We start from the raw sequence: 25,797 nt of genomic DNA on the forward strand, positions 1-25,797 counted from the left end.
TTGACCCAGCTTTCTAAACTTTACTGAAGGTTATCCAATATATCCAATTATACTATGGTCTAGTTATTATTGTTGGCCCTTCTATATTCGCCAATCTCATTTTCCTGGTCATTCGATAATTCGAGTCAATAATAATTTAGCAGGTGCTTACTAGGAGCCGGTCACTGTACAAAGTCCAAGAGATACAAAGAAAGACTTAATTTCCCACTCTTTATGCTTCCTTTAATAGAACTTATTTATATTTTTGAATAACACCATCCATGATATGCAATGTTATTCTTGAAAGCTCATCTATCTATTTGATCATATTTGTGAAACACATAATATGAAAACAGGGCCTTTTATTTCATAGTGTCATGGAATTCAAAGAATAAGACATAGCCCCTGGCCTTAAGCATGTTACATACTTTTTGGAGATAGGATTATAACATATGAAAAATTAAATAATAAGAGAAGAGACAAATAGCCCAAAGCAACCTCAGGAAACACAACATGATTAACTACTAAATAAGCAGTATAGACATGAAGTGCTATGAGGATTTCAGAAGAGTTCAGATTACTGTGCACTGGGAGAATCAGGAAAATCTTCATGGAAGCAAAAGAATTTGATCTAGATCTTAAAAGATAGATTATTTAAAGAGGTAGAGAGAAGGGAAGAGGTCATTTTAGGTAGTACAATTTTCATGGGCAAAAATGTAGAGGCTAGAAAGCAAAGAGTATGTTTGAGATGTAGTAAATATACTAGATCGGCTAGAATAGAGGGATGAAGAAATAAGTGGACAGAAAAATCCAAGAAAGTTGATTGAGCCCAGTCTATGAAGATCATTGAATGCCAGGCTAGAGAGCTTGGAATTTATCTTATAAATTATGGGCAGCTTTTGTTGATTTTTGGACAAGTGGTTCAACATTCATTCATTCAATACTGAATGACATGATGAATGGCATTCTTTTAGGAAGATTGACCTGGCAGTGATATTCAGACACAAAAAGATTGCAAAAAATTATCTGTTTGCAAAAACATAGAGTTTCTCAAAAGTCTTAGTGCAGTTTAAAAGTTTTATAGTTTAAAACTGCATTAAGACTTTAGGGAGAGAATGTATATAATGCTATAACTAGAAAGTAATTTGCTTGTATGCATGCATCAAATTGTTCCACTAGGAAGCTAATAGGCATAATCTTACATAACAAAATCAGTCAAAAACCATTTATTAAGTATTTACTCTACGTTAGGCATTCTTCTAAGTGCTGGAGTTATAAAGAACAGCAAAATCAGACCTTTCTCTTAAGGAATGTATCAACAATGAAATACATATTATATACACTCATACATGAGTGTATGCATAAACACATACTACATATGTATATGCATGAATTTATGTATGCATATATTTGTGTATGTGTATATCTAAATCTGTTTAGTAAGTAGGCTCTCTTTTCATGTTATATATATAAACATATGTATGCATGAGATATGTGTTTATATATTATATCATATATTATATATATATATATTATATTATTAATTATATATTGTCTCCTATCATAAGAATGTGAGCTCCTTGACAGAAAGGCCTGATTTTACTTGTGTGTGTGCGTATGTGTGTGTGTGTGTGTGTGTGTGTCTGTCTGTCTGTCTGTCCGTCTGTCTGTCTGTGTAACTGTAGCACCTATCTAAATATCTAGAGATATCTCTCTCTCTCTCTCTCTCTCTCTCTCTCTCTCTCTCTCTCTCTCTCTCTCTCTCTTTCTATCTATCTATCTATCTATCTATCTATCTATCTCCAGCAAGTATAGTAGGCTAGTATAACTAAATTATAGAGTACATGATCTAGTAAGTAAAGTGTAAGGAGAATGGAAAGGCAAGAAAGGGTCAGGTTATAAACAACTGTGAGAGCCAAAAAGAAGAGTCCACATTTGATCTTGGAGGTAATACGGAGTCAATGGAGTCTATTGAATAGGGGAGAAGAAGTACATTGTTTTATTGGTAAAAGAGGGGCAAATTGGAGGAACCTTATCTTAAATTTGAACCTCATGAATAGTTAACATCTAAAAGTAAAAGTCAGGGACCTTAGCCAAATATTCAGTTGAAGTACAAATGGGGATACTTGAAGGCCATTTTAACCTGTATATGGAGAGCATACTCAGATCAGGTGAAAGCATAAATTCTGGAATCCTCAAACAAGAAAGTCTTCTAAGGGATCAAAAACAACAAAAGTACAGGTCAACAATATTCAAAAAACTTGAGAGCATAATTCCATGAGTGTATCATCATTTGTATATCCTTTTATTTCCTTCTAAGAAAATGTATCTAACTAGGATGTCTAGACTTAAGAATATATGAGTTTGGAATCATTCCAGAGAAAGTTCTATGTTCCATCATAGGTTCTACTTATTACCAAATTATTTTTACATTCAACAGGGTCTCAAAAAATCTTGTAAAGTTACAGCGATATTAGACAGATGATGATGTTACCTATTTTACCTGGACTCTCCAGCTAGTTGCACTACATCTAAAGTCAGTATCTCCTTGTTACAAAATTGTTTTTTCCCCTTGATGGATGTTTAATATTTTTTGTGTCAGATGACAGAATCATGTTATTTCATGCTGGGAGAGACCTTAGAGATCATTAAGTTTAAGCTCCTCATTTTATGGTTGAGGAAGGATAGGCCCTATAAGCAAAAAGTAAAGAGCAGGACTAGGTTCAAATTCAGGTTCTCTGACTCCAACTTGGGTCTTCTTTCCACTATATCACAACGCTACAGGAACACTAATACATTTAGGAGCTGTGAGTTGTGACAATTAATTTGGTTAAATTCAACAAATATTTACTTAGCAGCTGCTACGTGGCAAGGCATTGTGCTAGGCCTAGGGAATGCAAAGATAGTTCCACAGAAGAGCAGATGCTTAAGCAACACAAAATCTAACAGGGAAGGACAGCTGCAAAAATAACTATGATCATTAGTGTGATTCCATAATTCAGTTCAATAAACATTTTTTAGTCACCTAGGCTTTTATACTATGGTCTAGTTATAGGAATTCTTAACCTGAGGTCTGTAAACTTAAAAACAAAAGAAAACAACTATCTGGATAACTTCATTTCAATTTAATTGGTTGCTTTTTCAATTTTATATATTTATTTAAAATATTCTTAGAAAGAGTTAATAGGTCTTATCAGCCTATCAAAAGGATCAGTGACATACAAAAATGCCACTGTCTAAGTTTACAATGACCAGCCCAAACTAAGAAAAAAAATATGCCCCTCTTCCCCATCAAGGAGCTTATGTTCTACTCGGGAAGAGGTAGAATACAACATGTAAATTAATAAATGTGCTGGTAAAGTTACCCATTTTATTTCTTCTTCAGTTTCTGGTGGTGGTTCAATTAAATTGTCTTTTGTAAGTACTTTGACAGTGTAACTCCCAGGTAAGAAGATATTTTTTGTTTAACTATTTTTAATTTTTTCATGGATTTGTTATCCACTTAAATGGCTTAGGCCAGGGCTGTCCAAATATGCAGCCCACAGCGCAATTTATGAGGCCCGCCTACAAGGCTAGAAATTTACATAAATGCTTTAGTAAATGAGGCTGAGCTACTGCAGAGCTCTCACTAAAATGGCAAATCAAAATATATTGTCTGTCGTTTCAATAAAACCTAAGACTGGGCAGCCCTGGCCTAGGCTATTGCCACCACTACTACAGCTGCTACAGAGACGTGACTAAAGACCCGTAGTAGACTAGTTTGGATGGAACATTGAGTGTGTGAGGGGAAGCAATGTGAAATAAGTCTAAATTACTACTTAAATGTGTGGCAATCCAAGTCAAATTGGCAGGTTAATGAAACTTCCTGCTTCAACGGTGTAAGTTCAAAAGGGCATTGGACTCTTGGCAATATTTAGTTGATCACATTCTACTTACTATATAATTTTATTATGTGGCAGTCAAAAATTTAGCCTAATTCATGAGCATGGATTGATATTCAACTCCATTTAAGTGGCTAAAATATTCTGTATCTTGATGTACTTGGTATTATTCCCATATCCTTTCCATTCTCTTTTTACTGCCCTACTGTATTTTCCCTCACCTCTTTGGGGGATTAGGATTTAACAGTTTAGGAAACATTAAGCTAGTTTACAGCTGCCTGACACAGATCTCTGAGGCTCTGTCTATATTAAGAGGCAACGTGGTTAATGGATAGTGTGCTGGCCTCAAAGCCAGAAAGATCTCAGTTCAAATAGCGCTGCTGACATATATTTGCTTCATGACCAAGAGTGAGCAACTCATTTAACCTTTGAGTACCTTCAGGCTAAAAATATAAGGACTCATAAATTTGGGAGGGACTGGGGGGGAAAGAGAGAGAGGGAGAGAGAGAGAGGGTGAGAGAGAGAGAGAGAGAGAGAGAGAGAGAGAGAGAGAGAGAGAGAGAGAGAGGGTGGGGGGAGAGAGACAGACAACTCCAAGTAATATATCTGGGTATCTGCAACATCACTAAAGTGATATGCTCTGGGTGGTTGACTTCATCAAATTTTTTCATGGTAACACTCCTGCTATGGTTCTCTTTCTTTTTCTTTTTTTTTTTAATTTTCTTTTTAATTTATGGAATAACACAAGCATTTTCATAACAAAGTACAATAAAAAGATGATTATATATGAAACTGCAAATCCACTATGCACAATTTGCTATTCCTTTCTATCATGTAATTTTTCCCCTTTTTTTCTTCCCTCCTACCCTAGAGATGGCTACCATTAGACACAAGTAGGTAAACATAAAATTATAGATATTATAAAATCATTCTATACATACTTCTATTTATCAGTTCTTTCTCTGGATGTGGATAGCATCTTTCTTTATATGTCCTTTGTAGTTAATTTGGTTATTCATAATAGATAATATAACCCATTTGCTCAAAGTCATTCTTAAAACAATTTTGCTGTTATTGTATACATTGTTCTCTTGGTTCTGTTCATTTCGTTTTTCATTATTTTATGCAAATTTCCTATGTTTTTTTTTCTAAAATCATTGAGCTCATCATTTTTATAGCACAGTAGTACTCCATCACAATCATATAACACAAGTTGTTCAGCTGTTCCCCAATAGTTCTCTTTCCTTCTATGTGGACAGGATCTTAGTCAAGCAAGAAACTATAGTCTATGTAAATTGACATTGAGGCAATGAAGTGGAGTAGAAAGAACACTAAGCTTGGAATTAGAAGACTTAGGTTTGAGTCTTGAATGTTACTTCCTAGCTATATGACCCTACAGAAGTAGCTTAACATCTCTCAGCTTCAGCTTCCTCATATGTAAATTGGAGGTAATGATAACTCTTGCCTCACCATAATGTTGTGGGGAATGAATGTGAGAGTGATGATAAAATATGCTACAAACTAGAAAATGATTAACAAATGTTAAGTGTCCTTTCCGTATTTCTTTATTGGGTGTTGTTCAGTGCATGTATCACATGACCTCCATCCCTTGGGAGCATAATGCACATATGCCTATGCATACATATAACACATATGCTTACATACAACACATACAATGTTTTTATAACATATATGTTTAGATATGACATGTGTTTATAAATAACATATATGTTTATGTATAACACATATATATACACTATATAACACCCATATACATACACTATATATAAAATATATATAATATATACATATACACTGTATCTATGCATGTATATATTTCTAATCATAAGGAAGATTAAAGTGCTGCAGTATCATAGGAACATAGATTTAGAGCTGCAAGAAATCTTAGAGGCCATTGAGTCCAATCTCTTCATTTTACAGATGAGTAAACTGAGGTCCAGAGAGGCAAAATAATTTATCTATATAACAAAACTAGTTATTGTCTAAGGCAAGATTTTAATTCAAGTCTTCTTGACCTCAAGTCCAGTTCTCTAGAAGCTGTATGAGCAATGGGAAGGAAAAAAGAGGAAACAAAAACCTTTCATGTAGTTATTTTACTGAATAGAAAGTGAGAAGTAATAAGGGCCAGTACCAGCATTATGGCAATGGAACTCCAGAGGAAGTAACATTTTTTGTTTCTTTAAAGAAACTGTTATGGTCCTAATGGCCCAAATTTAAAGCCTCGGTCATCCTTGACTCTTGACTCTTCCTTTTCCCCCACATCCACTTCCAATAAGTTGCAAAATAATGTCAATTCTGCCTATATGACATATATCATATCTTTTATCTTTATTCACAAGGGCACTACTCAAGTTCAGGCCCTATTCCTGGAGTCTTGGAAGAGACTTCTAATTATATCCTTGGTTTCTAGTCACACCCATCTCTATTCCATGCACACAGCTACATATATCTATATCTAGATCTAGATCTAGATCTATGTCTATGTCTATGTCTATATCTATATCTATATCTGTATCTATATCTTTTGTATATGTACATATGTGCATATATGTATGTATATATATCTATATATATTCTCCCCCTACAGCACAGGTCTGGCTCTATAGTTCCCTAACTTAACAACTTACAGTGCTTTTCTATTATCTCCAGGATAAAATACACTATTTAAAAATACAAAAATACAATATTTAAAGCCTTTCCCAATAAGGTTTCCAAATACCTTTCAGGTTTTAGTTTTAGTTTTTTTTTTTTCCACATCATTAACCTTCACATACCTGAGCTTCCCTCCTCACCCCTACTTTTTAATAGTTCTAGCTTCCTTCATGGCTCAGCTCCTGTGACACTTTCTACTCCAAAACTTTTATGGATCTACCTAATTATTAGTGTTCTTTCCCTCCTCAAATTAACATAGTTTATTTGTCTACTTACATGTTATATTTCATAAAAGAAGGCAAACTCCTAGAAAGAAGGGATTGTATGTCCATACCAAATCTTCCTACCTCCCCCTCCTTCCCCACCCATAGCAGTGACTGGAGGGGCCCAGGATATAAGACTGTTGGGAAAGAAGCGGTGGGTCCAAAGGCTGAAATAGAATGGGCATTCAATTTCTCTTTGGTGGCAGTTGGGTAGGTGGTTGTTGGCATCCAACTGGAAGGAGGAAAAGGAAAGAGAAGATACTTGACACGAAGAATGGAAAGAAAGGAAGATGCCAACAGCATCTGGTTCAAGGGTGGCTTAAGTAAGGGAAAGGCTCCTTAAAATGTTTACTCTGTGTCTTCTGATCCTTTATGGGATCCAGGCAGGGAGCAAATGAACCAGGTCTCAAGAGCTGGTCACATCTACCTCTACAGTTTTTTTTATCTCATCTGTTCCCTTCTACCTAGACACCTTAATTCAAATTCTCATCTTTTCTCACCAAGACTATTGTAATGCCTTTTAATTGGTCTCCCTACTTTCAGTCTTTTCCAAATTGATATTCTAAAAATATTCAACTGATCATATCTTCTCTCTACTCGAAAATCTCTGTGACTTACTATTTCTTCAAGAATAAAAATCCTCAGCTTGGCATCCAAGTGATTCACAATCGATTCACACCTACTTTTCTCAAGTCTCTTCTTTCCATTCATATATTTTCCATTCTAGTTAAATGAGCTTGCTATTTGTTATTTAATCATGGTATTCATGGCTGGTTCTCTATTCATTGTGCTACCTAGCTGTCCCATTCTGTAACTTTATTAATTGAATTCTAGTTGTTGAGAGGAGTACAAGTTAGATCATAACAGGATGCATTGCTATCTTAATGATCAAAGAGAAGATTCTTAACGATCAAAGGAAAGAATGATCAAAGGACTGACAACCTACTGCAACTCGTGTAATCCAGGAAACTCATTCGGGCTTCAAAATTGAATTTCTCTATGTTCATGCTAATCAATTCATTTTATTTCAATTCAAAAAGCATTTTTAAAAATAATATTTTATTTTTCCCCAATTACATGTAAAAACAATGTTTAACATTGATTGTTTTTTTATATCTTAAGTTCCAAATTCTATGCCTCCCTCCCTCTTCTAATCTCCTCCCTCCCTGACACAGTAAGCTATCTAATATAAATTATACATGTGAAATCATGTAAAGCCTTTCCGTAATAGTCATTTTGTGAAAGAAAACACTAATAGCAAGAGAGAAAGTAAGCAAGAAAGTAAGCAAGAAAGCAAGCAAGAAAGAAAGAAAGAAAGAAAGAAGGAAGAAAAGAAGATAGTATATTTCAGTATGTATTCAGACACCATCAATTTTTTCTCTAGAGGCAGATAGCATTTTTCATCATGAACCCTGATTGCTCCGGATCACTGTATTTCTGAGAGAGCTAAGTGATTCACTGCTACACTCCCTGTTCCTTCATATACATCCAATCCTTCTGTGTCCCTAACTCACACTACCTTCCCATTCCCCTATAGTTCCATTCAGTGCTTCAAAATCATGAACATCTTAGTCAGAAGTTCCTTTTTCTCCTACTTTCCTTCTCTCCCCATTTCTGATCCTTAATTTATTCCTTTTTTTTCACCACAACACCTTGTCACTCTACCCCTTCCTGCTTTCCTACGATATGACTCCTAACTTGACCCACTTTTCTCCCTTCAAAATCTTGCCCTTATAAATGACCAGTTTGATTTTGCATTGGTCTCTACCATTAAATTCCACGTTCCTTTGTATAGTTACTATCTTTACCCAACTCCAAAGTTTGGAGTGTTAGACTAGATAGCCTCTATATACCTTCCAACTCTAGACCTAGGATACTATGAACCCAATATATGGTACTCAAACCTGAACATAATACTCTAGATGTGATTTCATCAGGACTGAGTATCATAGTAACATCAACCTTTCATTGTGTTCAATATGATGCTTTTTTTTTTTCAATTCAGCTTAGGATTTGAAGTTTGTTTGTTCATTTTGTTTTGTTTTCTAGTAGGTGCATCATGGTATTTATTCATGTTGAGGTTGCATTCCACAGGAATCCCTCTTGTATTTTTGTCTTGTTTGTTTTTTCCCCTCTGTCTTTTTGTCTAGAACGACAACTTCTTCAACCTTTACTTGTTTTGGAGTTGATTTTTGGAACCAAATTTTCAATTTTACATTTATTCATATTAAATGTAAACAATGGCGAGATGGAAGATCATATACCTTATCACAGAGGATTCTGGGTGGGAAAGTGGGTAAAGTGCCATACTTAGAGTTAGAAATGCTTAAGTTTGAACCCTGACTTGGACAATTGCTAGCTGTGTTCCCCTAGGCAAGCTAATTAATCCCTATTAGCCTCAGTTTTTTAAAGTATAAAATGGTAACAATCACTTCAACTACCTCACAAGGTTATTTAAAGGAACAAATGGGTTAACATTTGTAAAGTGCTTTTTATCCCTTAAAGCACCATATGCTGACTGGTTTTGTTTCGTTGTTATTGCTGCTCTCTCTCCTGCCACCTTATTTTCTAGACCCTTGAACATTTCCATCCTCCCTATCCCCATCCACTTTGCAGCTGAGTTGTGCTATATGTGTTCTCTTCCCCAATCATGATGTGATCTCCTTGAAAACAGGGACTTTTGCACACTTCTATTTGCAGCCTCAGCACTTAGCACAGTGCTAGATATATATTAAACATTTGATATTTTTTAATTTATTCATACAACACTGTATTGTTAGTTTCAGAGACTCAGTTTACCTTCTCAAAATATGTTTGAATTCAAGTTCATGTGATTGTCATTCCTGATTGAATTCTATTGACAAAGGCTATAAGCCTGTCACTTTTCCCTTCATTCAGTCAATAAATCAATCAATTTACCAGTAAACCTTTATTAAATGGCTTTTATTTTCCAGGCACTGTGGTTGGATACAAATATACAATTAGAACAATTTCTGCCCTCAAAGAGCTTACATTTTTACTAGGTCTGAGTATCCAGAAAAATGGAGGTGGCCAGCTATGCCACTTACTATTGAGAGGCCAGAAATGATGAAGACTGAGCAAAGGCCATTCCGTTTATCAATAAAGAGATTACTCATGTTCTTGGAAAGGGAGGTTTTAGTTGATCAGTGGAAACAGAATCCACATTCAAGGGGTTGAGAAATAAGAGGTTAGAGAGTGGAGGTAACAAGTATGGTTAACTTTTTTATGAAGTTGAATTTCAGTCTTCTTGACTCCACTTCTAATACTCTAACCACTTAGTGGTCATAATTTTAAAGAGAAGTGATGATCAAAGGGTTAAACTCCTAGAGGGACAGGAGAGAATAGGATAAAGGGTACTGGCAAAGACTGGCATTGATAAGGAGGAGCACTACCTCTTTCTCTGAGACTGAAGCAAAAGAAGAGAGGATGGAGATAAAGGATGAAGTTATTTGATTTGTTTAGCTGGAGAAGAGTGGAAGCTCTTGAAAAAATCGATAAGTTTCTTAAACATAAAAAGACCAATGACAGAATCCTGTGGCATTACACTAGACACTTCCCTCCAGCTGGATACCATGCCATTAGTTACCTCTTTAGAATTTTGTACATTCAAACACTTACCTATGTGGTCACTAAGCCCATGTTTCAATATTTAAAAAAAAGATATTGAAAGAGATGCTGCAAATCACCCTGTATTACCTACATATACTACATCCATGACATCCTCCTGACATACAAGTCAAAAAAGGATACAAGATTAATTTGGAATATTCTTGATGTACCCAAGCTAGCTCATCAAAATTTCAATTTCTTAGCTTTTGCAACTATCTCTTTATTTTATTAATTTATTTTTGAAGAAATGAACTTAAACACCAATAAAGAATATTTCCTTATCTACACAAGAACATAAAAAGATTATATATGAAAACTGTATTACTCAATTTCATACTGCTTACACTTTTCAAAGTGCATAATAAATTCAATATATTACTTTCAGAAATCTCTTACTTGCCTGTGGTTCTATCTTTTTATTCAATGAATTTTAAAAATGTTTCAATGCCCTCCCATTTGTTGGAATCAATATCATTAGCCCCCTCAACCACCCCTCCCATCAAGAAAAAAATAGTAAAAATTAACTACAAGCAATGGAGACAAATGCACACAGTGACCATGTCCAGAAATGAATATCTCTTTCTGCACTTTGGAGCTATCACCTTTGTTATGAGTGGATAACATGCTTTGTCATAGGAGCTCTGGAGACATGATGGATTATAGTTCTTAATTCTTTAAAGTTATTTTTCTTTAAATGTTGTTGTCCATGTATGAATTATTCTCCTGGTTCTGCTCATTTTTCACTCTTCATAAGTTTACAATCCTAGGATTCTCTGAAATAATTTCTTTTATTATGTTTTACAGAGCAATAATTTTTCATTTCATTCATATATTAGTCTATTTAGCCATTCTTCAAATAATGGACACTTTCCTTTCCTCTTTCCTTTCCCTCACCTTTCCTTTCCTCTCCTCTCCTCTCCCAGCATGGTTATTCAATCTCTCTCATTTTCCTATTAAGAGGTTCAGGTCATTCTGGCCTATCTGCTGACACCACATATCCTTCTCTCCCCATCCAACACGCTGGTGAAGACAACATCAGATAACAGAAAACTCTTTGTTGGTGGACTGAGTTTTGATACCAATGAACAGGCATTTGAACAGGTCTTCTCAAAGTATGGACAGATTGCTGAAGTTGTTGTGAAAGTCAGGGAAACTCAGAGATCCAGAGGTTTTGGCTTTGCTACATTTGAACACATAGATGATGCTAAAGATGCAATGATGGAAGTGAATGGAAAGTCTGTTGATGAGCAGCAGATTAGAGTTGACCAGGAAGGCAAATCATCAGAAATCTAGTCCCATGGGTACCAAGGAGGTTCATTCAGTGGCCGAGGCTTCTTCTGTGGAGGCTGGGGTGGAGGGCCATAGTTTTTCCGGAGGAGGTGGAGACCACAGTTATGGTGGGGAGCAGTTTTGAAACAAGAAGTGGGGAATATGGAGGTTCCAGACACTATTACAGCAGCAGCAGGATTCAAGGAGGCCAAGGTGACCAGTCTTCAGGAGTGTCTTACAGAGGCAGCTATGACAGTTATGATACACACAATGAATAAAAATCCTTCCTTAATCAAGATCATCCTTCCAACGGCTGTACTCATAAAGATTTTTTGGAGCGTCCCTGAATCGTTATTGTGCAGTATCCATCTGCTTCTTTCACTTTCATAATATTGCCAGGTCTGGTCCTGTCAAACACAGCCTGACAGCTTCTGACATGAGATGGCCTAATTAGACTTTTCCTTTAAGAAAGCTCTTGTCTGGGGGGGCGGAGCCAAGATGGCAGCTGGAAAGCAGGGACTAGTGTGAGCTCCTTGTGGAGTCCCTCCAAAAACATATAAAAAATGTCTCTGAACCAATTCTAGAACTGCAGAACCCAGAAAATAGCAGAGGGAAGCAGGGCTCCAGTCCAGGACAGCCTGGATGGTCTCTGGGTGAGGTCTGTCCTGCACGGAGCTGGGTGCAGAGGGGAGTGGAGCGGAGCAGAGCCCAGCATGCACTGCATGGACCAACCAGACCAGGAGCCGGGTGGAGCGTGCCCTAGTGCCCTGAATCAGTGAGCTGCAGCACTTACCAGACTTCTCAACCCACAAACACTAAAGACAACAGGGAAGGTTAGTGGGAAAAGCTGTGGGAGAAGGAGTTTGCGGTTTGGCCACCGCCCTGGGGGCAGCGGAAGTGGGGCAGCTACAGAACTACACCTGCAGTTACTTCCAGCCCCAGGCCCACCTGGTGGGAAGAATTAAGTGGCAGATCAGAGCAGGAGTGAAGAGCCTGCTGAAGATCCAAGTCCAGTCTGGGTTGGGGGTTCTTGGGGAAGGAGGAGTGCTGGTGTGGCAAAGCTGGCGCATCCCCCCAGGCATGGAACATAGTTCTCTTAACTCTACAAGCAGTCATACCCTGCTGAAAAACTCAAGGGTCAAGTTAGTTGGCTGGGAGCATGGCCAGGCAGCGAAAACGCACCCAGATTCAGTCTCAGACTTTGGATTCTTTCTTTGGTGACAAAGAAGACCAAAACATACAGACAGAAGAAGTCAACAAAGTCAAAGAGCCTACATCAAAAGCCTCCAAGAAAAACATGAACTGGTTTCAGGCCATGGAAGAGCCCAAAAAGGATTTGGAAAATCAAGTTAGAGAAGTAGAGGAAAAATTGGGAAGAGAAATGAGAAGGATGCAAGAAAACCATGAAAAACAAGTCAATGACTTGCTAAAGGAGACCCAAAAAAATACTGAAAAATATATTGAAGAAAATGACACCTTAAAAAATAGACTAACTCAAATGGCAAAAGAGCTCCAAAAAGCTAATGAGGAGAAGAATGCCTTGAAAGGCAGAATTAGCCAAATGGAAAAGGAGGTCCAAAAGACTACTGAAGGAAATACTACCTTAAAAATTAGACTTGAACAAGTGGAAGCTAGTGACTTGATGAGAAATCAAGATATTATAAAACAGAATCAAAGGAAAGAAAAAATGGAAGACAATGTGAAATATCTCATCGGAAAAACCACTGACCTGGAAAATTGATCCAGGAGAGATCATTTAAAAATTATTGGACTACCTGAAAGCCATGATCAAAAAAAAGAGCCTACATATCTTCTTTCAAGAAATTATCAAGGAGAACTGCCGTGATATTCTAGAGCCACAGGGCAAAATAGAAATTGAAAGAATCCACCGATCGCCTCCTCAAATAGATCCCAAAAATAGATTCCTATCGCTAGGAATATTGTCACCAAATTCCAGAGCTCCCAGATCAAGGAGAAAATACTGTAAGCAGCCAGAAAGAAACAATTTGATATTGTGGAAACACAATCAGAATAATCAAAGATATAGCAGCTTCTACATTAAGAGATCGAAGGGCTTGGAATATGATATTCTGGAGGTCAATGGAGCTAGGATTAAAACCAAGAATCACCTATGAAGCAAAACTGAGTATCATGCCCCAGGGCAAAATATGGATTTTCAATAAAATAGAGGACTTTCAAGCTTTCTCAGTGAAAAGACCAGAGCTGAATAGAAAATTTGACTTTCATGCACAAGAATCAAGAGAAGCATGAAAAGGTAATCAAGAAAAAGAACAAGAAAAAGAAATTGCAAGGGACTTACCAAAGTTGAACTGCTTTGTTTACATTCCTACATGTAAAGATGATGTGTATGATTCATGAGACCTCAGTATTAGGGTAGCTGAAGGGAATATGCATATATATATATATATATCTTTATGTATATATATGTATATGTGAGTGTGTATGTATGTATGTATGTATGTGTTTATATGTGTATATATATACATATATATATATATATATATATATATATAGAGAGAGAGAGAGAGAGAGAGAGAGAGAGAGAGAGGGCACAGGGTCAGTTGAAGATGAAGGGAAGATATCTGAAAGAAATAAAATCAAATTAAGGGATGAGAGAGGAATATATTGAGAGAGGGAGATAGGGAGAGATAGAATGGGGTAAATTATCTCGCATAAAAGTGGCAAGAGGAAGCAGTTCTGTAGGAAGAGAAGAGAAGGCAGGTGAGTGGGAATGTGTAAATCTTGCTCTCAACAAATTTGACCTGAGGAGGGAATACCATACATACTCATTTGGGTATCTTACCCCACAGGAAAAAAGGAGGAAGAAGATAAAAAAAGGGGGGATGATAGAAGGGAGGGCAGATGGTGGAGGAGGTAATCAAAAACAAACACTTTCAAAAGGGGTCAGGGCCAAGCGAGAAAATTCAATAAAGGGGGATAGGTTAGGAAGGAGTAAAATATAGTTAGTCTTTCACAACATGAGTATTGTGGAAGGGTTATACATAATGATACACATGTGGCCTATGTTGAATTGCTTGACTTCTTAGGGAGGGTGGGTGGGAAGGGAAGAGGGGAGAGAATTTGGAACTCAGAGTTTTAAAAACAGATGTTTAAAAACAAAAAAAAAGTTTTTGCATGCAACTAGAAAATAAGATACACAGGCAATGGGGCATAGAAATTTATCTTGCCCTACAAGAAAGGAAGGGAAAAGGGGATGGAAGGGGAGTGGGGTGACAGAAGGGAGGGCTGACTGGGGAATAGGGCAACCAGAATATATGCCATCTTGGAGTGGGGGGGGGTAGAAATGGGGAGAAAATTTGTAATTCAAACTCTTGTGAAAATCAATGCTGAAAACTAAATAAAAAAAATTTTTTAAAAAGCTGAAAAAAAGTATCACAGAATTGTTTAGTATTTTTAAAGTATCACAAAGCATTAAAGCATCAAATCCAACCATTCTGTTGTACACATGAGGAAACTGAGGCTGAGAAAGATTAAAAGACTTCCATAAGAACACTTGGTGAATCAGTGGCAAAGCTGAGAGGGGAATCCAGGTTTCAAAAAAAAAAAAGAAAGAAAAAAAGAAAGCTCTTGTCTGTGCTTGAGTGTTTTGTTTTTTGAAAACATTTTTGAAAGCCCTTTGGATTTAATGTTTTTCTTTTTGTCATGAGTCAAAGTGTGGTAGTTTTATTTTTTGTTGTGTTTTTTTTCTTTCACTTTAGTTTTATTTTATTTTTTCTTTTTACAACAGTAACTTGTGAAATTGGGGGCCCTGGTTCAGTTCTCTTTGAGCTAGAAAAGCACCTTGTATTCAATATTCATGGGAAGCTGAACAAGCTGTGGAGGTTTGGATTTTTATTCATTCATTCATTCATTCATTCATTCATTCATTCGTTTGTTTATTTTTAGTGCATTACTTTCAACTTTTTTAACCTTCCTTTAGTGTTGCAAGGTAGGAATGCAAACATGAGGGTTTGTGGAGAGGCAGGCCACCTTGGTATATCTAGAGGAACTGCTTGTATGTTCACTGTGCATAATGGTATTTTTACTGTATACTGTAAATTACCCAGAAAAAGACTTGCACACTTTACATAAAAGAGGTTCTTGAAAATGTTTATTTATATTGGACTTTTTTTGTTACTGGAAGAAGTGTGCATGTTGCTTTGATATTGTATATGATGTGGCTAAGCAATCCTTGTATATAATTTTCTTTGGCTGTTCAAAGCCTATTAAAAGACCATCTGTAATAGTAATTAAGGTGGGACTTTTTGCTGTTGACCTTTAATGATTCTGGCCTTTGTTTGAATGGGGCAGATAAAGTGGAATGTTTTTGTATTTCTCAGCACTGAGACAATTGGGAGCCATTGATTTGTATCTGATGTAATATTGGGGGTGGGGAACTTCTCCACACCCAGCCTGGGTGAGGTCCTGGCCCTGAACAGGATATATAAGCCCAGAGGTTAGAGTTCTCTCTTGGAGCTCTGAGCCACAGCAGGAGTGGCATGTGACTCTGGGCCAGCTGTTCTAATGAGCTCCCTTGCTCTACACCCTGATGTTGATAACTACGAATTGCATTTGGTCTGTAATTCAGGGTGCTGGCTTTTTCCCCTGAGCTAGGTGGATGTTATTTGTATGTGGGATTAAAGTAAGATTGTTAACCCCTTAATGTTGCTTACCTTAAGTAAAGCAGATCAAAAGGACCTGTGTTTCTGGGTGCTGGATGTTGGTGGACTTTACACCCCTACAGAAGCTGCTAGCTGGATTGTTGAAATGAAAAAAAATAAATAAATCTCTCTCTGTCTCTCTGTCTCTCTCTCTGTCTCTGTCTCTCTCTCTTTCTGTCTTTCTGTATTTTTTTCCCTCTCTGTCCCTTTTTTGTCTCTATTGCTTTCTCTCTGTCTCTCTCTGTCTCTGTCTCTTTGTCTCTCTCTCTCATACACACACACACACACACACACACACACACACACACACAATCTGATGGTCACTCCCTCTCCCTCTTCCTCCATATTTGTATATGCTTATTATCACCCACTTCAATTATGAGAGGTATTCAGTTCCATACTCTCTACCTGCCTTTTTTACAAGAATGTCTTCCTCCTTTTACCCTCATTTCTCTTTCCAATCTTAAAAAAATAAGCTAAGAAATTCTCCCCCCTCCTCATGTCTGTTATTTCTCTTTTATAACTACCTAAATAAACTTTGAAGCCATAAAGATTACAAAGACATACTAATTTCTTTTCCCTCTATTAAAATGTTAGAACTGTATCACTTTACACCTCCTTCAAATTGCTCAAATCAACTTATCTTTCTACATTCCTACTGCATATCCCTACACAGGTATAATCTAGGAGGATTTGGAAATTTCATACTTCTAGCCAATACCCCAAAGCAATTACTTAGGGGTAAAACCACTCTGGAGAAAAGGTCTACCTTCCTGAACACCACCAACACCAACCGCTGAACAATTCCCATCAACTGGAAATTAAATCCAAGAGTCCCAGGAGTGGTAGTGTCCTTCAGAACCATGATCCTGCTTCCAATACAGCTCCTATATCTATCAGGAAGCAATCCCTGTGGAGGTGTGTGCCTAAGGATTCTACATGCAAGAGTGCTGCAGCCACAGCCACTGAAGGCCCAGAGAAGAAAGTTCTTACCAATGAAGACTTCGACCCTATCAAACACCGATTTCAATCTTAGAAAACTAATATGAAAATAAAATTAAATACATTACCAATTGCTTTGCATTTATACTCTATAACGTATGAGATCTTTTCATCTGACTTGGAGCTAAAACCTCTTAGATGCATTGTCATGTTTTGCTAGAATGTAAGTTACTTGGAAGGAGAGACTGTCTTACTTTTCCATTTATATCTCCTGTGATTAGCGCAGTACTTTGCACTTACGCTTATTAAAACATAATAAATGACTTTTTTCATTAATGATTTTTTATAATATGTCACTTTACCTCAGACTTTAAGGCAACTTGGGATTCTAAAAGGCAGAGATAAAAGGAAGTATTACCTTCTAGACAAGGACAGCCAATGCAAGGGCATAAGAGATTGGAAATGGACTGTTGTAATAAGGAACACTAAGAAGTTTCATCTGGTTAGACAAGTGTGTGCATGAAAGAGAACAATGTATAATAAGGCTAGAAATGCAGATTTTGGCTTTAAATGCCAGAAGAATTAATATGCAACTATAGAGGTAATAAAGATTGATTTGGATTGATTGAATAATAGAAGAACACAAACAGACCTTTATTTTAGGAAAAATTCTTTGGCAGCTGTGTGGAGGAAATGTCAATATCCAGTTCTGCCCTGCATGCCTTATTTTTTGTGATTCTAAAGATCCTTGATTCTGGGCAGCATTCACATTTATGATGTCATTTAGTATCTTGCTCTTATATTCATAAGTAATGAACACAGTAAAGGCAATTAGCTATTCTCCAACCATCCCTTCATTTATCTTGAATTTCAATTCTTTCTCAACTCTTCATTCTTTCTTTCTTGATATGCAAAATTATATTTCACAGAGAACACAGATACAAAAAGAATTATATGTTATGCCATCTGTTGAAAGTGACCTCTTTCCTTTTACATTTCTCTTCTCTTTTGTACTTATGTTAATCTTCCTTATGTTATGCCTTCCATGTATTTCCACTATTATAAGACATGAGAGCAGAGTTTATATCATGTGTATCATTCTATACTCAGAGTCTGGCACCTGGACTATCATAGATTAAAGCTTAAGAAATGTTTGTCTAATTGAAATCAATCTGTTATACTTCTCCCACCTTCCCTTCAACCAGCAGCTCCATCCATATAATGTTTAATGTTTTCAAATGAGGATATCTTGTCTCCCCAACTAGATTGGAAACTCCTTGAGGATAGAGCCTGTGTCTTACTTTTTTTGTTTTTTGCATCCCCAAAGTGCCCAGCATAGTGCAGAAGGTTATGTAGATCATGTTCAGTGCATACATATTTAAATGAATTGAACTGATTTGCATTCTTTTTTCTCTGCAGTCCCCCCAAATGAATTTCAAATATACAGGAAAGTGTTTTGGGTCTTTCTTATAAATGTATAATTAAACTTAGCTAATTTACATATGGCCAGCTAAGAGGCGCAGTGGATAGAGTACTGGGCCTGAAATCAGGAAGACTCATTTTTGTGAGTTCAAATCTGGCCTCAAATACTTATGCTATGTGGCCTTAGGCAAGTCACTTAACCCTGTTTTCCTCAGTTCCTCGTCTGTAAAATGATCTGCAGAATCAAATGGCAAACCACTCCCATATTTTTGCCGCCCAAATGGGGTCATGAAGAGTCATATATGACTGAAAAAAATAATTGAACTGAGTTTACGTATATTTCATGGAGGAATTATATATGTGCAAAAGTTATTTCTTTGGCTTAATATTAATATTCAAATGCGAAAATAAAATTCTTAAGAACTTAAGGTTTTCATTTGTTTTTTAAAGACAGGGTAGAACTCTAATAAAGGCTATATACTATAATAAGAATTAATTTTTATTATTGCCATTGTATATCTTTTATCCCTCCCAGTCAACTAAAAGTACATTGTTACTGTTGCAATTTTCTCGTATTATTATTATTATTACTGAAGATCAGGCAAGGAAGTTGACTTAGAACATATTCTCCACTCCCTGGTATTATAATTTAAAAATAAAATCTTTCTTGCCACTTCATCCATGAAATGGTGCTGAATCGGAGGAAAATCGAGTCCCCAGCAGCCCATTAGCTCATAGCCCTGTTCCTCTGCTACCCTAGGATCATTCTATGGAACGTATTTTCTCACTCTTAGGAACAGCATCAGCATTCTTCCACAAAAGGAAACAGCTCTGGTTTGCTTTTCGTGTTGATTCAGAATCAGCTCATGTTTGAATTATATTTGGAACTGAATAGAAACTAGACTCTTATTCATTTCCATAATGATCATTTTCTGTATCCAAAGTGCTTCTAAATGTACAATGCAACTGAAGACAGATAAAATGTATTAGCCAAGAATAAAAAATAAAAATCATCTCAAATTCCACGAAACGGAACTTTTGCCCACCATAGAGCTTTTAACCCTTCAAAGGCAAGGTGGGTTCTGGGAATGGTTTGAGTAGCATTATGAAAGATAAGGCAATGTTACTTGTTTCAGAGAACAGCTAGACTCACAATTTCTTATGCATGAAATCTTCAGCAAAGTTTATTTTAGTTCTCTTCTCTCTCTACAGCAGACCCTGTCTTGGTGATCTCATCAATTCTTCTCATTTCAGTTGTCTACTCTATCGATACTCTAATATGTATCTATCTAAATTTCAAAATCAAGCCCCAACCCCCTGAGTTCCACTCTGATATTTTAAACTGCCTGAAACATTCTTCTAGATTTTCATTAGCATTTCAAACTCTACATGTACAAAAATGGCAACCATTATGCACCTCTATCCTCAACCCATTGCTCCTCCAAACTTCTTTTATCTATTGAGAATAATACCATCCTTTTAGTCACCCAGGTCACAGAATCTTTACTGACACTTTCTTTTTCTAGTCCAGGGGTGGGGAACCTGCAACCTCAAGGCCACAGGTGGCCCTCTAGGTCCTCAAGTGTGGCCCTTTGACTGAATCCAAACTTCACAGAACACATAACCCTTAATAAAAGGATTTGTTCCATTGAACTTGGACTCAGCCAGAAGGCCACACCTGATGACTGTGAAAATCACGTGAGATCTTGAGGTTGCAGGTTCTCCACCCCTGTTTTAAACTCAGTTACCAAGTTCCCAAGTTTTGTCAATTTCTATTTCTACAACATCTCTCACATCAATTCCTTTCTTACTTCTTACATAGCCACTGACCTACTGTTTCCACAATCCAGCTAGCAGCTTCTGTGGGGGTGTAAGATCCACCCACAGCCAGCACCCAGAAAGCTGCCAACAGCGCAGATTCTTTTGATCTGCTTAACTAAGGAAAGCAAGGTGAAGGGGTTGACAAGCTTACTTTAATTCAGCATGCAAATATCATTCACTTAGTTCAGGGGAAGAGATCAGCACACCGAACTTCAGAGCAAATTGCAAACAAATTACAAACATCAACAGACAGACCAAATACAGATTCATAGTTACCAACATCTGGGTTCAGCCCGGGAGCTCAGAACAAGGGCTGACTCAGAGTCACGCTTGCCACCACTGCTGTGGGTAAGAGAGCTCCAAAGAAGAGACAGCCAACCCCTGGTTTTATATCTTTTTCAGCGTCAGGGGTGAGTCACACATGCGACTCACCCACGTGACCTAAAATTGTCACTAAGAGGCAGACTTAAACCCACGTGGTCTAAAAGCCGCTGCTGCCCTACATGTAAACTAGGCCCTCCCTGGAGTTAGCCCCACCTTGGGCCCCACCTTAGTTGCCAATCCACACCCACTAAGGTTTTACACCTAATAGGGGTTTGGGCCTGGGGCTTAGCACCTAGTAAGGCTCAATGAAATACACTGAATTACTCAAAGGAAACAAAAGCCAAACTGTTCAAGGGCACTTTGTTGAACCAAGTGCTAAGGAGCCCATTTTGCTTACCAAACACACTTACTTCAAGTTCTCATCAACACGCCTGGATTATTAGTCTCCTTATTGACCTCCTTGACTCTGGTAGTACCTTCTGTTTCCAATCTACCTTTCATATAGGTGACAAATTATGATTCCTAAAGTATGGTTCTAACCACATCCTTCCCATAATATAAAATCTTCTGTGGCTCCCTAGTGCCTCGAGGGTAAAATAAAACTCGTTACTTTGTCTTTTAAAGTCTTCCATTGTTTGGCTTACTCATTTTTCCAAATGTATTTCATATTACTTCCATTCATGCATTCTTTCTTCCAATCAAGCAAATCTAAGGGTCGTTTCTCAGTTTATTGTGCCAAATTCCCAAAAGGATCTGAAGTTTTAGGAGATTGCAAGGTGAGTATGAATAGCTAACGTAATTTTCAACTACATTAGTAGGAGGATAGTTTCTAGGCTACAGGAAGTATTATCATTACAGGAAGTTCTTATCATACTTAATGTAGAATACTATGTTCATTTCTGTACACCACAGTTTAAAGACATTGGACATCTGAAGTTTCCTGAGAAGGATACCCAGAATAATGAAATGCATTGAATTCAGGACAGATGAGGATGACTGAAGGAGGTAGGTATACTTAGCATGGAGAAAAAGAGACTCAGGGAGGATATGATAACTGTCTTCAAGTATATGAAAGGTTTTCATAGGGGGAAAGAAAAGACCTGCTCTTTAAGACCCCAGAGAGCATAAGGAGCAGTGGGTAGAAGAGATAAATTTATACATTTTAAAAAAACGTTTATTTATTTTAAACGTTCTTTTCTTTTTAAATCGAGTTCCAAATTATCTCCTTCCCTCCCTCTCAACTATCCTCTGCAAAGGCAAGCAAAATTACATCAATTGTACACGTGAATTTATGCAAAATATGTTTCTGTATTAGCAATATCACCAAAAAAATAAAAATGAGAAAATTAAACTTCAATTTGCACTCAGAGTTCATCAATTCTCTCTCTGGAAGTGGATAGCATTTTTTTTTAACCATAAGTCCTTTGGAATTTTCTTGGATCACTGTATTGATCAAAGCTGCCAAGTCTTTCACAGTTGATCATCATCACAACATTGCTGCTACTGTGCACAATGATCTCCCAGTTTTTCTCACTTCACTTCCCATCAGTTCATCTAGGTATTGCAATATGTTTTTTTTTCTGAAATCACATTCCTCATCATTTTTACAGCACAATAGTACTTCATCACAACCATATGCCACAGCTTGTTAAGCAATTCCCCAACTGATGAGCATCCCCTCAATTTCCAATTCTTTACCACTACATAAAAACATTATAAATATTTTTGCATATCTAGGTCCTTATCCTTTCTCTTTGACCTCTTTGAGGGCACAGAACTAATAGTGGTATTGCAGGGCCAAAGGATATGCCCAGTTTTATAGTCCTTTGGGCATAGTTCCAAATTGCTTTCTAGAATGGTTGGACCAGTTCACAACTTTAGCAACAGTTTATCTATTTTTCTTCATTCCTTCTAGCCCATGTTATTTCTGATACGCATGAATTGGTACTTAAGAGTTATTTTAATTTGCATTGCTCTAATCAATAGTAACTGAGAATTTTTTTCATGTTACTATAGATAGATTTGATTTGTTCATCTGAAAACTGCCTGTTCATGTCACTCTACCATTTGTCAATTGGGGAATGGCTCTTATTTTGATAATTTTGACTTAATTTGCTATATATCTGAAAAATGAGGCTTTTATCAGAGAAACTTGCTGTGAAATTTCTTGATATTACTTTATTGTCTATTGTACCTTTTTATCAACATGTAGTTTCCCTGATTATTTATTTTCATTGTGTCTCTTTTTGCTTTTGCTTCATCTGAGATCATGATTGCTACCCCTGCCTTTTTTATATCAACTGAAGCATAATAGTTTCTGCTCCAGTATTTTATTTTAACAATATATGTGTGTCCTTCTGTTTCAAGGGTTTCTCTTGTAAACAACATGTTGTTGGATTCTGGTTTATACTCCATTCTGCTATCCACCTCCATTTTATGGCAGAGCTCATCCCATTCACATTCAAAACAGTGATTACTATGGATTTCCCTCCACCCATTTTTCTTCTGTTTCTCTCTCTCTCTCTCTCTCTCTCTCTCTCTCTCTCTCTCTCTCTCTCTCTCTCTCTCTCTCCATCTCTCTCTCTCTCTCTCTCTCTCTCTCTCTCTCTCCCCCCCTCCCACACACACACACACACACACACACACGCACGCACGCACGCACATACACACATTATCCTGTTCCACTACAAAAATATGTTTTGCTTCTGATGACTTTCTCCATAATCTACCCTCCCCTTTACCATTCCCACCCCATTACATAAGCTCCTTCCCCTCCTATTTCTCTATTGGATAAGATAGATTTCCATACCCAACTGAATGCTTATCTACTTAAATCTTATTTACTCTTTGAACCAGTTCTGGCAAAAATGAGGTCTACATATGACCAGCTTCCTCCCCTTTCCCCATTTTCATCTGCAGAATAAAAGTTCTTCCTTCATACCTCTTTTATGGGAGAAAATATCCCACTTCTACCTCTACCGTTCCCCTTTTTCCACTGAATCCCTCCTTTTAACTTTGATTATTTATAGAACATACCAACATAAATAACTCACATTCATGTCCTCTGGCTATGGACTCCTTCTAACTGCCCTAATAATGATAGTTTTTAAAAGAGTCACATGGATCATCTTCCCATATAAGAATGTAAGCAGTTTAACTTTATTTAGTCTTTTATGATTACTCTTTCATGTCCATCTTGCTATGCCTCTCTTGAGTCTTGTGTTTGAATGTCAAATTTTCTATTCAGCTCTGGTCTTTTCATCAGGAATGTTTGAAAGTCCTCTATTTTATGAAATATCCATTTCCCCCATAGGATTATACTGTTTTCTGAATAAGTTATGCTTGGTTGTAATCCTAGCTACTTTGCATTCCATAATATCATATTCTGAGTACTCCACTGCTTTATAATGGTAGATGCTAAATCTTGTGTGACCCTCATTGCGGTTCCATGGTATTTGAGTGGATCTTCCTCATCACCCACCAGACATCTTCAAGCACAGGCTGGATAACCACTTGTCGAGTAAGTCATAGGGTGCATTCCTTTGTGTGTGGGTCAGACTAGATGACTACTAAAGTTGATTCCAAGTCTCAAATTTGAAATTTGTTTCCTGCCTCCATAATTTTGCAAAGACTGCTTCCCAAACCTGAAATGTACCTCACTCTTTACCTTTCAGAATTTATAGCTTCTTCCGAGGTTCAGATTGTGTGCTATCTCCTACAGGAAACCTTACTTCATTCCCTAATTATTGGCACATTTTTTCTCCTGATCTCATTTTGCCTTTGCCCATCTGGGAATATATTGGAGTTTTCCCTTCCTCTTTCCCAGTGAGTTTAGGGTCCTTGAAGATAGATTCTCTCTCCTTTGTTTCTTACTAGATCTTGTTTCATGATTCCCAAATTTTGTGCCATGGCATGCCATGCTCCATAGCAAACTCACATGGGCACAGCAGCATATTTAAAATTTTAGAGGGAAAATGGTGACACTCTACATCTATCAGATATCACTTGAACTGTTAACTTTAATAGTTCGCTATTTCAGCATAGATCACTAAAATCCTTTTGATGACATTTTCAAAGATTTGCTCTGTTTTTTGTCTCTAGTACTTTTGACTACACTAGCAACTTCTTGAACTTTCTCAATTGTGACATCTTACCTTTACAAAAGCTGGGTTCTTGTGGTTTCAATAAAAAGCAATTGCCATGTGAAAATCAATGTAGAAATAGAAATGTGGGTAAGAGTATCTAGTCTTATTCTAAGTTTTGATAAGTTATGCAGTACCTAACAGACACATAGGTACTGTTAGTAAAGTGAAGATGATAATTTAATAATGAACTAAAAATTTATTTTTTCTTTCAATTTTTGTATTTTTAAATGGCTCCTAATGGTGAATTACTTTGCTATTCTCAGCAATACAAGGATCCAAGACAACTCTGAAGGATTTTTGATGAAAAATGCTATCCATCCTCAGAGAAAGAACTGATCCTACCTGAATACAGATTTAAATATGCTTTTTTAACTTTATTTTTCTTGAGGTGTTTTTTGTTTATGTTTTCTTTCACAACATGACCCTTATGGATATGTTTATGTATTGTACTACTTGCCTTCTCAATGAAAGGAGTGAGGTGAGGAAAGAGGGAGGGAAAGAATTTGGAACAAAAAAAAAACTAATGTTAAAATTGTTTTTACATGTTATTGGGGCAAAATAAAAATAAAACACAAAAAATGTCAACTAAGTTGTTGGAAAAATATTTAGTAAATAGTTTAAACCTAACTAATAAATGAATTATTACTCATTTATTTTGGTTTATGGGCCTTGTGAAAAAATTACTGAGACATTGATGATATCACAAAATGAGAAAGTTTGGGAACTTCTACCATACTACATAGAACAATTGTGGTTGTTCAATTAT

The 25,797-nt window shown here is 36.8% G+C and overlaps 1 pseudogene; it reads left to right on the top strand.

The window, feature by feature from the left end:
* LOC118857842 overlaps window positions 1-11,973 on the top strand; it is an 87,050-nt pseudogene extending 75,077 nt beyond the window's left edge.
* The last annotated feature ends 13,824 nt before the right edge of the window (window positions 11,974-25,797 follow it).

This window comes from Trichosurus vulpecula, chromosome 7 (assembly GCF_011100635.1).
Source record: "Trichosurus vulpecula isolate mTriVul1 chromosome 7, mTriVul1.pri, whole genome shotgun sequence".
In the NCBI taxonomy this organism is placed as follows: domain Eukaryota; kingdom Metazoa; phylum Chordata; class Mammalia; order Diprotodontia; family Phalangeridae; genus Trichosurus; species Trichosurus vulpecula.